This window comes from Talpa occidentalis, unplaced genomic scaffold (genome assembly GCF_014898055.3).
Source record: "Talpa occidentalis isolate TD23 unplaced genomic scaffold, MPIMG_talOcc4v2.1, whole genome shotgun sequence".
Lineage (NCBI taxonomy): Eukaryota > Metazoa > Chordata > Mammalia > Eulipotyphla > Talpidae > Talpa > Talpa occidentalis.
The window spans coordinates 120,236,979-120,248,201 of NW_026555331.1; the positions used below are offsets into that span (position 1 = coordinate 120,236,979).

The 11,223-nt window shown below is 42.2% G+C and overlaps 1 protein-coding gene across 9 annotated transcripts in view; it reads right to left on the reverse strand.

The window, feature by feature from the left end:
• The window catches only part of SLC26A5 (solute carrier family 26 member 5), a 59,073-nt gene extending 50,205 nt beyond the window's left edge, over positions 1 to 8,868 (reverse strand). For 8 of the 9 annotated variants that reach the window (XR_005125178.1, XM_054692517.1, XM_037511230.2 and 5 more), the window contains exons 1-2: positions 8,854 to 8,868; positions 6,788 to 6,901 (exon numbers count right to left, since the gene is read on the reverse strand). The gene's annotated coding sequence lies outside the window, so the exon portion shown is untranslated. Of the gene's footprint in view, positions 1 to 6,787; positions 6,902 to 7,781; positions 7,845 to 8,853 lie in introns of those variants that run through there. The other variant, XM_054692516.1, reaches the window with a different exon arrangement.
• Between the last annotated feature and the right edge of the window lie 2,355 nt (positions 8,869 to 11,223).

Below are 11,223 nucleotides of genomic sequence, written 5' to 3' on the forward strand. Positions count from 1 at the left end.
AAATATGTCTTAATAGTTTTGCATTAATTTCCCAAATTTTCAGTTTGGAAATTTTATTTTGTTTGTAAGTGTATATGTATGAAGACATGCAAGCAATGTTATACTCATTTTAGGTATTAGATAATACAAAGTGAGTATATAAAAACCTACAATGAATGGCAAATATTTATGTAAACTTCTTATTTACACACAATGATTGTTAAAAATACTAGTAGTGGCTAACATTTATTGGGATTGTGCAATTAAAGAATCAGAGCATCCATGTAAGGGAAGAATTATCCACATTTTCCAGATAAAGTCTCTGATGGTCTCTTGGAGCAGTAACAGTGGGGACTGGAAATGAGGTCCACTTATTTCAGAAAGCACCCTGTTATGCTGTGCTATACCTCATTAAATGTGTATCATATTAAACCATATGTTCATCTAATTTTAAATTACATTAATTATATATTTGTATTCCCACTTGCCATGATTTGTTGTTTATGAAACGTGATGATCTTAGCAAAGTTTAGAAATAACACTAAAGGTCAAGGAAGGCTTCAGAGAGGATACTGAAGTAGCTCTCAAATAGTAGGTAGAAGGCAAAGTGAGGGCATGTGATTCTGCAGAGAAACGATGGTAAGAATTAACAGGACACGCTCATAGAATCCTGAAAGCATTGGTAGAAATTTGGGTGGTTATAGAAAATGAAACTGTGTTGTGGAATAGGATCAGTTCTTGTAGGAGTACAAAGGCTGCAGGTTCCAATTTGAAGTCACAGGCTCTAATATTTGATTATATTCCAATTCTCTTTTGTCCTATACAGAACTACTGATTTAAACTATACTATGGGAAACTTACTCAATTCCATGATAAAACCTGAATTCCTTCCAGCACTAATTTTCTGTGACTTCATAAGTTGATAAATTGCAAGATTTATTTTCCAACTAAGAACACTTAGATCACTAAGCTCACCAGAAAATGCCTTTAGAATCTTCTCATGGGTAAAATGCTCAGTAGTTCAAGTTGGTGCTTAAGTTTGAATAAAAGGTATTCTAGAATTTATCTACTTCAAGTGAAAAGGGAAAAGAAAACTACAGTTTTATTAGTCATTTATTTTCCTAAAATAATAACTCTCAGTCAACATAATACAGACACAATAAAATTGCAAGTATGATGGGGGGGGCTAATGAAGAAAAGCAAGTTTCCCAACCCTCTTCTCCTCAACTCCAGCTCTATCCACTGGAGTCACTTGCTCCACTATCAAGTCTATACATATTTCCCAGATGCAATCCTTTCCTGAGCGAAATGGTAGTTATGAGGTTTTGGTCTGGCTGGACTCTTGCTTGATTTTCGGAAAGGGGGCAAGAGCTGGCCTTCAGGTGAGGACCTACCCTCTTTCCAGATGCCAGAAAGAAAAAGAATCTATAGTGCCAAATTCACAGTAGAAGAACTAGTTCACCTTAATTAATACATAAAAACGTTTCATTAATCTCTCTGCTTTCAGGCCCCCTGGCTCAAGCCAACTCTGTCCTTGCTGGCTCCATGTTCAGAGTTTCTAGAAGGTCACTCTCATTCCCATGTGGTTCATTTTATACTAATTCTTGGTTCTGTTTCAATAGTAATTTGCCTGCAGACACTTTCCTGTCAATTCTTTTCATAGTTCTCCTTCCTTTGTATAATTTTACAGTCATTTACAGAGTTGTTTGATAGAGGAGGTGAATGCTTATATCTAGTGTGTCATCCTTAATCTTTGCATCGTTGTTATTTTCCATTTTGATAGTGGGCAGTTGTGTGCTAAATTTTATGAATTGAATTGAACACATTTTAAATATAAAATATGTAGGTGTGAAAATATATAGATGTGTGAACATTTAATGTGAAATGTGAAAACATTTAATACAAAATGGCAAACAGAGGTTATATCTGGATGGCAGAATTGTGGGCAATTTTATTCCTTTATCTATATTTTCTAGGATTTCCACAGCAGACACTATCACTTCTGTAATGAACTTAATACAATTAAGTTTCAAGTGCTGCTAGTAGCAATGACAGGTACTTTTTGTTATTTTTCTCAGAGGAATCTGTAAATACCTCAGAACCTGAGCACCTGAGAAGAAAAATGAGAGTTGTGTTCGAGATCTCTGAGAATCCTAGAGTGGAAAAATACCAAGAATTTAGAGTGAAATGCAGGTTAGTTGCTTGATAAGGTTTGTTTTTGTTACGAGCTTCACTATTTTCTTCACTTCAGATTTGCTCCTTATTGATGGCTGAAACCAAATCCACTGAGAATTTGCTATAGGAATCACACAACAATACCACCAAGAAGGGGCCACAAAAGTAATGACAAAGGTTGAAGTGCACCAAGTGAGTCTCTGGCAATCTGGAGAACACGTGACAAACCCAAAGTAATCAGCTATTATTCGGCTTACATTGAGTGTTGGCTTCCATTTTTAAGTTTTCTTTATATTGAGGTTTAATCTACATACAGTGAACTGCATGAGTGTTACTCTGCATTTCAGAATAGATTACTCTAAGTGGAATGTTTTCATTCTCCATAAATTTCCATTATGCCCCTACCCAGTCAATCCTTGCCACACCCCTGTACCAAGCAACCTCAGTTCTGGCCTCTATTAACAAAGCTCATTTTGCCTATTCCAGAACTGCATATAAAAAGAACCTCCAATTTTTAAAGAGAATTTGAAACTGCATTTTAACAAAAACTTTCTCAATTGTTAAATGTTGGAAACCAACACAAATTTTCATTTGTGCAGGCTCAATGAAATCCACAGAGTAATTCAGCTCACCAGCAACACAACCACCTTGTTATCTGGACAAGCAAGAATGCATTTTGTATAAACTTACTAATTTCTCTTATGATAGTTGATTTTTGTACTACCTGAGCTTTTATTCTTTAGTGACTAGTAGCAAATTCTTTAAAAAGGAAGGGCAAGCCTTATTTTCAGGGACTCAAGTAAGACAAGGAGAATGAGAGACTGAATCCCATGTCATTTCTAGGCTTGGGAAAAAGGGAATGATGAGGAAAAGAACAGAAAGAGGTTGACTTGGGGAGCAAGCTGGGGAACATAAAGAGTATGCAACAAAGAAGAAACAGGGACTAGAGGGCTATTGTTATTTTGATTAAAGAGTTAAGAAATGGCATTTCTATATTACCTTACAAATCCCACTGAAAAGGGCCCAAAAGGCCCCTTGTGATCTTTACTACCCTCCCAAACTCTTGTCCTACATCTGCCCCTCTCTGCTGATTTCAATTTTTTCCTGCTTCCCACCCTGGCATTTTGCTCCAGTTACTTGGATCTCCTTGATGTTTTGTGAATGTGCCAAGAACACACCTGCCTCAGGGCCTTTGTGTTGGCTAGGGCCCTATCTTGCCAGGTGCTATTGTAACTTTGATTTTCATTACCTTCAGGTCTACAATCGATACTACTTTCTCATGAACAGCTTTTCCTGACCACTTTTTTTTTTTTTTAAATTTTATATATTTTTAACATCATTCTTCATTTTTATACAATGTATGCCTTATCATCTCAGGTATAGTCCCCATGAAATTCCCACCACCAATTCACCTGTGTACCATCACCATAGTCCCTTGTGCTGACCACTCTATTTTTTAAAATTGCCCAACTAACTCCTCCACTGCTTTCTTGCCCTAGCATTCCTTTTCTCCATAGCATTCATCACCATCTACCCCACACCGTATTCTACTTTATTTTCCGCCTTCTCCTCTCCCTTCACAAGAATAAGAGCTACACCAGGACAGGCACTTAGTAGGAATTCACTAACATTTGAGTAAATGAATGAATCAGGAAGAAAGAAAGGAAGATAGAAACCGCCCCCCTGCTAGCTTTTGAGAGTATTGTTAAAAGTACTAAGTAAAACAGGCACTAGTTAGGAAAATTTATCATTTCTAATTATTTGGCAGCATTTCATAGTTTGGGGGAAGTAAAAATTTTAAAAGCAAACTAATGATAATCCTAAGAACCAGAACAGCCTCTACTACAATTTTTATCTTTAGAAATTAGATTTGCGGTAAAAAAAAATTACGTTATGAACATGTAACTAGGTGTTTGCATTTAATAATATCGTTTCATTCGATTTAAAGTTATGATGACAAAAACCTCTCTTTCACAGTCCATTTTATTTCTATCTTACTTCATTTGAAGAAGTATGTACAGAATTATGAAATAGAAAAACAGCATGTGTCTAATATTATGAAATGTTTAGGAACGATGATCAATAGTAAACACATAAAATGAATCTAGTCCCAGGACTTCTTTTTTTTTTATTTTATTTTATTTTTTTTTTAATTTTCTAGAGGCATGTCTTATTTATCTATTTGTTTGTTTGTTTGTTTGGTTTATACATGCACTGGGTACAGTCAGAAGCCGGGAGGGCGAGAGAATTCACCAGAGCCAGAGCAGGGAGCAGAGCAGGCAGAAGGACCGAAGTACACTGCTGAGGGGAGCAGCGGGCGGCAGGAGAGGTCTGCGCGCCATGTGGGACCCTCCTCCGGTGGCCGGGGAGCAGCCAGGGATCGAACCGGCGCCGCAGAGGCCGCGGGCAGCTTCGCAACCCAGCGCTCAACCGCTGCGCCACCTGGGAGGCCCCCCAGGACTTCTTTTTTAATGGCAATAAGTTGCAACCAGGTCTAGGCAGAGGTAGCAGTGGGGGCTGAGCTGCTTCTGTAGGTCTGCAACAGATTTTTGACACCAGGTGAGGGCAGCTCCTCTGTGACACAAAGGTAAAAAGCCCTGCAGCCTGCAGCTTTCCATGCCAGGAAAACCTAACAAATAGATATCTTTTTTAAATTAAGCCAGTCCCTGAGATAGGTCAATGCTGGGTTAGACAACATATTTCTAGGCTGCAAATTCACCCAGAGACACCACTCCATACACTGTGTATGGGAGAAGGCAGGAATAATGGGCCATAAGCCTGTATTTACCAACACATAACGGGGGAGGGGTACAATGATATACCAAAATTTTAGAAAACTTCAACATAAAGATGTAGAAGTTAAGAAGACCAAAAGCAGAGAGAAAAGAAATTAAATGTAGCTCCTTGCAATCCTTGTCTTCTATCCTTGTTCTATGTTTTCTCGTTAATGTCTTTCCATTTTTTAATAACTCATGTTCATTTCTCTTTTACTGATCTGACAGTTATATATTGTTTTACTTTCTTCTTCAAGGTGTTTTAGGATACAAAAGGAAGCAGGAGGAAAAAAGTAGGATAAACAGAAATAAATTTCATGGATTACAATTTAATGTTTTATCTTTAAGAATAATTTTTAAAATGTGATCATCTATAGAATTCACAATGTAATGGCAAAAAAGTTTGGTTTCAACAAATGATTAAGGTGAATGTGCTCTTTTTTTCCTATCCAGGTTCTGGTAACTCAATAGTCTACAATTACTTGAGAAGGTGTGAGGATCATTTTTTATCTCAGTTTGGACACAGAAGCTCACATTTCAGCAACAATCAAGGTGATCATCCTTACCCCTTGCTGATGCCCTTCTCCCCCACCTCAAGTCACAGATCACCCGTAGGAGAAAATTTCAACAGGCTATTAAACACTGGCATGGATACTGAGAGGAGAGAGATAACTGTCTCTGAGGACCTTTAGGAACAGTTAATCATCTTGGACAGGCAGGGTTACACACTAAGTACTAAGAACTTGGTAAAACATTGTGAGAATAGGGCCTCCCCTGGTGGTACAGTGGTTGAGCACTGGGTTGTGAAGCTGCCTGCAGCCTCTGCAGCGCCGGTTTGATCCCCGGCCTACGGGTGAGGGTCCCACATGGTGCGCAGACCTCTCCTGCCGCCCGCTGCTCCCCTCAGCAGTGTACTTCGGTCCTTCTGCCTGCTCTGCTCTCCTCTCTGACTCTGGTGAATTCTCTCACCCTCCCACGCTTCTGACTGTACCCAGTGCTTGTATAAATGAATAAATAAATAAATCTTAAAAAAAAAAACCAACATTGTGAGAATACTAAAATGGTGAGAAGGAGTAGCACTTGCTCTGAATAAGCTGACAGTGCTTGATTTGGACTGTTTCTTAGGTATGCTTAACTTGGTTACTATCGGGTATATGTAATCCTGAGTCAGGCTGTGTATGAACGGGATGTTTGGATCTGTCGTCTATCTTTAGGTGATACAATCTTAGAGTTCTCAGTGATTAATTAACCCACTGATTTTCAAATTTGGCTGGACATTAATGTTTGTAGGGTGTACATGGGCAGGCTTTCAAAAATTAGAAGATGCTTGCCTGCCCCAGTCTGATTAATGAAAATCTCTGACCCAGTGTTATGTTTTGTCTTTTAAATGCTCTTCGGGTGAGTGAAATGCATGGAACTACAAGAAGTTAAGAATCACTGATCCCATATGACATCCTCATTGTATACATAGAAAAATTAAGGTCCAAAGAACTTAACTAGTTTGTTTCTTGTCCAATATCATATACCTAGTTAATGGCAGTGCTGAGGTCAAAACTACCATCTCTGTTAATTTATTCACCCAATAATATCTACCAGTGACACACTAGGGTTGTGACCACACACCTAGTTGTGACTCAGTAATAAGGTAAGTCAAAGTTGGCTCACATCTAAAGATCAGGCAGGGTGGTCTTGCTCCAAGTTAAAAGAAAGAAGTAAGCTGTGACGGTTCTAGCATCTTACTCTTCCAAATAGTGGTATGTGATTTATGCATCTGGAAATGTTAAGGAATCCAGTGGTCCAAATGTAATCCATCACTACCTATGACCCATCTTACTAGTTCCAGGGGCCCCTCTACTTACCCAGATTCAACTTGCAGCACACCCAGCAAGGGATGGGTCCCCTGCTAGTGCAGATCAGTGAAACTTTGATCAGAGGGGCTGAGAGATAGAGAAGGGAGAGCTCACTCCTCAGCCCTAAAAACAGAAGAAAGGGAAGTTAATTTGGCAGTTGCTGGTTTGTTATTTGAAAGAAATTATGTCCAAAATACTTTAATGCTGACTATTCATTCCTCTCCCAAGACACAATTACAACTATCACAGTGGTTTACATGGAGTATGTACATTACCTAATATAAATTGTAAATAAATACATATCTCCTCCCCAAAGGTGAACTCCTAGTGTGTGTAAGAGGGACATAGAGTGGGCAAGTTCAAATTTTAAGCTTAACTTATCCCTACATTTAGCATGGCTACAAAAATTGGTGTGTGTGTGAAATTCCTGAAAACTTAGAAAAGCAGCATTCAGGGAAGACACTCAAATACTTGCTGGATTGAGTCAATTCTTTTGGTATCAGTCATAAATTAATGAGGAACTTGTAACTCTGTCTAGTTTCACAGTAGTTAAAGGGAGGAAAAAAAGAAACGCTATGTAATTGGGGCTTCAGGTGTTACCTAATAGACTAGAAAGCTTTCCAACAGTGCACTTAAGATATCAACCATAGCAACCTTTCCTAGAATTTTCACCCTAAGTTTCTTTCAAATGCAAATTAGTTTGGATTTCTTTCTCCAGCCTTCCCTTGCTTGAAAGTCTTCTGATGTAAAGAAATACTACAGTAATTAGGACGGCCTGGTAAAAATGATTATGTAATTTCGAAAAGGTTTACTCTTTTGCGTGTTTCAAAGCTCCCTCCATTTCCAAGTTTACCTTAGCTTATGCATATATATCTAATGCATATTGAGCCTAAATTTCAGATATAAAGCTGAATCTCAGTCCCTCTCTGCCCTCCCTCCACTGCCATTTTGTTGTGATAAGGATTTCCATTCATGTTTCAAAAATTCTAGACTCAATGCTCACCCCAGTCTGGAAAAGACTCCCGCGCCTCGCGGCCCACCAATCTCCTCCACGGCTAGCAGACCCTTGCAGTTTTTTCCACGTTGGTGGGCTTGATCGTCAGTAAGAAAAACTAGCAAGCTTCCTCTGCCAGGCCTGGCCAGAGAGTGCACTCAGCAAGGGACAGTCAATACAAGAACATAGACTTCCTGAGCAATTAAATGAACTAGACCTATTACCAAATAAACACGCATCCAGAAGCTTTTAGAAGCATCCGACTCTCAGAATCGCTACTATGGTAGAGGGCCCGCCAACGTGAGGAGGAAAGAAAGGGGTAAAGTTTAGACAGAAGGTCACAGACCAAGCATTGGGGCAGGAAGGCTCTTCACAACCGCTCTTCAACACACAAGCCCGAGACGCCAGGACCAAGACTGGCTGGGTGCTGAGGTGCGCGGCCCCCTCCCGACCCCTACCCGGGGAACCCGGGGTGGATAAGACCACCGGGGCAGAAATGCGGGCCGCTCCTGCTCTCCCGGGAGACGACAAAGGAAATAGAGGTGTATTTTTTTTTTTTTTAAACCAACATACCCTCTAGTGGGATACAAACAGGCCTGTGCTAAGGCGTCTTGCTACCGGCCCAAGGGGGCTAGGTCGGGAGTCCTTTGGGTGCCCCAGAAGGTATGAACACGGGGTTGTAAACGGAAAAGGGTGGGTGAGCACCCAGGGGAGACGAACGTCCAGTACAGAACAAACGTCGAGTAAATCCGGAGCTATGGCGCCAGAGGGTGCAGGATTCCGAGTAAATCCGGTGCTGTGGCGCCAGAGGGTGCAGGATTCCGCGGAAGTTTGCTAAGAAAACACTTTGTGAGGCTTTTTCCTGTCAGGGTTTAGAGACGGGCGAGGTGTGGGTCCAGTTTGTTACGTCAGTTTCAGGAAAGTAGAGGCCGCGCCCGCGCGCACAGCCGAGCAGGAGCGCCCGGAGAGGCGGCGACAGCCGGAGCCCCAGACCGCGTTCCCGGACCCCGCGCCCCGGGGGCCTCCTCAGCGCCGGACCCCGCGGCCGCCCGCCCGCCCGCACTCACCCGCCCGCACTCACCCGCCGCGCTGCCGGGGCTGCCCTGGGCGGAGCAGCCGCCCCGCCGCGCTCTCGAGCCGCTGCCGCCTGCACGCCGCGCCGCTGGCTGCCCGCGCGCTCTCCCGGGAGGCGCCGTCGAGGGCCCGCGCCGCTCGCGTTACAGCCCCGCCCGCCCCCGCCCGACCGCGCCCCCCGCCCCTCCCGGCCCGGCCGCCCCCTCCCGGCCGCGCTGCGCCGCCTCCGGCCCGACACCTGCTCCGCCGGCCCTCAGAGGGGCGGGAACGCGGCCGCTTTCATCCCCCACCGCCCGTGCGCGCCTCCAGGCCAGGTTCGGGTATCGTCGAGGAAGGAAACAGCGCGCAAGCTGCAGCAGCAGCTGCAGCAGAAAACGCGGCTTGTTATTATTATATAAATGAAAGCAGCCTGACACCTGGGGTCCCTAATCGTTGTGATCACCTGTGACCATCCCTTCATCATCATGGGGACACAGAGGGGCCCAGAAACTTTGAAATTCTGAGTTTCAGCGTGGGATTTACAAAAAAAGCGTTGACGCGTTCCCTTCAATTAATACACAACTTATAAATACTATTTATTGTCCCAAAAGATGGTGTCGGATAGATTCTTCTCCGGGCGCATTCGACTTAGAATGTACAAAAAACTAAAAAAACAAAAACAAAAACAAAAACAAACCCACCTCGGGCCTCCCCTGGTGGCGCAGGCGGTTGAGCGCCACGCTGTGAAGCTGCCCGCAGCCTCTGCAACGCAGGTTCGATCCCGGCCGCCTGCGAGGGTCCCTTATGGTGCGACAGACCTCTCCTGCCGCCCGCTGCTCCCCTCAGCAGTGTATTTCAGTCAGTCTGCCGGTTCTGTTCCCCGCTCTGTCTGGTGAATTCTCTCAACCCCCCCCCCACATCTCTGACTGTACCCCGGTTCTTGTATAAATAAATAAATAAATAAATCTTTAAAAAAAGCATCATAATATGCTAATTTAGGAGAAAGAAATATAAATGGAGGGAAAACGGAGAACAGAAAGAATACGAAAGAACCTGTTTTTTTTTTTTTTTCTCACAAGTTGGATGCATAGAAGCGTCCCGATCTAAGGTGAGGGACAGAAAGGTTTTCAATGCAAGCTTTCAATATCAAAACCTTTTTCTAGCTTTATGTCTTAGCAAGGGTATAGGTGGTTCACCAGGGACATTTTTTTTTACCGTTGAGCTGTCTGCGCGTGTCCCCTGCGTGACACAGGGCATCAGCTACCCAGCCGACGGCCGGTCTTCGCGCTCCGGGGGACACTAGTGGCTTCAGATGAGGAGACGCCACCTCGGAAAAGGTAGCCCTCCTGAGAAGAGGCGTCGGCAGAAGAACGCAGGTGCTGGAGAGAGAATTGGACATTTCCTCTCTACTCCACACGGGGGCACTCTCTTCAAGGGCGCCAGACCACTCCAGCCCAGTGCTGACCATTTGCTAATAATATTCGGGCATATTTGTAAAACCAACCTAGCTTTTCGTCAGGCTTTGAACACCTCTGCATGAATCCTAACAGAGTGACACTTGGCCTTTGTCATTTTAGGGGATTTGCTTGTCATATACAGGTCCTGTAGTCCTTTACTTAAACCAGTAATGTACATTGAATCACCTGGGGGTCTTGTTCAAAGGCTTGAGTAGGTCTGTGGTGGGACTTGAAGTTGAGTATCTTTTCATAAGTTTAAAGACCACTTTTTACGTTTATCTGAATTATCTAGTCATACGTTTTGGTATTTTTTTGTGTTATTTTCCCCACTTTAATTTCAAAAGATCTTCGTATATTTGGTATATTCATTCTTTACACGTGAATTATGTTTCCAATATAGCCTCTCATTTTCTCTTGTGTATTTTGACTTGAAACTGTTATTTTTGTTGATAGAAAAAAACTGTGGTCACATATATATCTAATTCTTACAATCGTTCCATAAGTAGATATTATCTCTTTCCTATTACAGGTGAACAAGCAAATTAATATGAAGTGACTTGCTCAAGCACATAAATATAATAAATGTATATAGTTTTTTCAAAGTATTATACATTCATTTATTTTAAAACTGTCATATTTTCAAACCCTATTGCAGACAATGAGAATACAATGGTAAATTGGTCTCAGAGGGAGAGAGGGAGGAGCACAGGGGGCTGTGGTGATGGTGCACGGGTGCATTGGTGAAGGAAACTCTATGGGGACTACACCTGAGGGGTTGGGGAAGCAAACATTGTTTAAAAATGAACAATGGTATAAAAATATATAAAAAAATAAATAATAAATAAAGGTAAATTGGTCTAATGGAATTAACACACTAGTAGGGGAGGAGAGTTTGGTCAGATAATCATGTTATAAAAGTATATCTTCAAACGTGGGTAAAT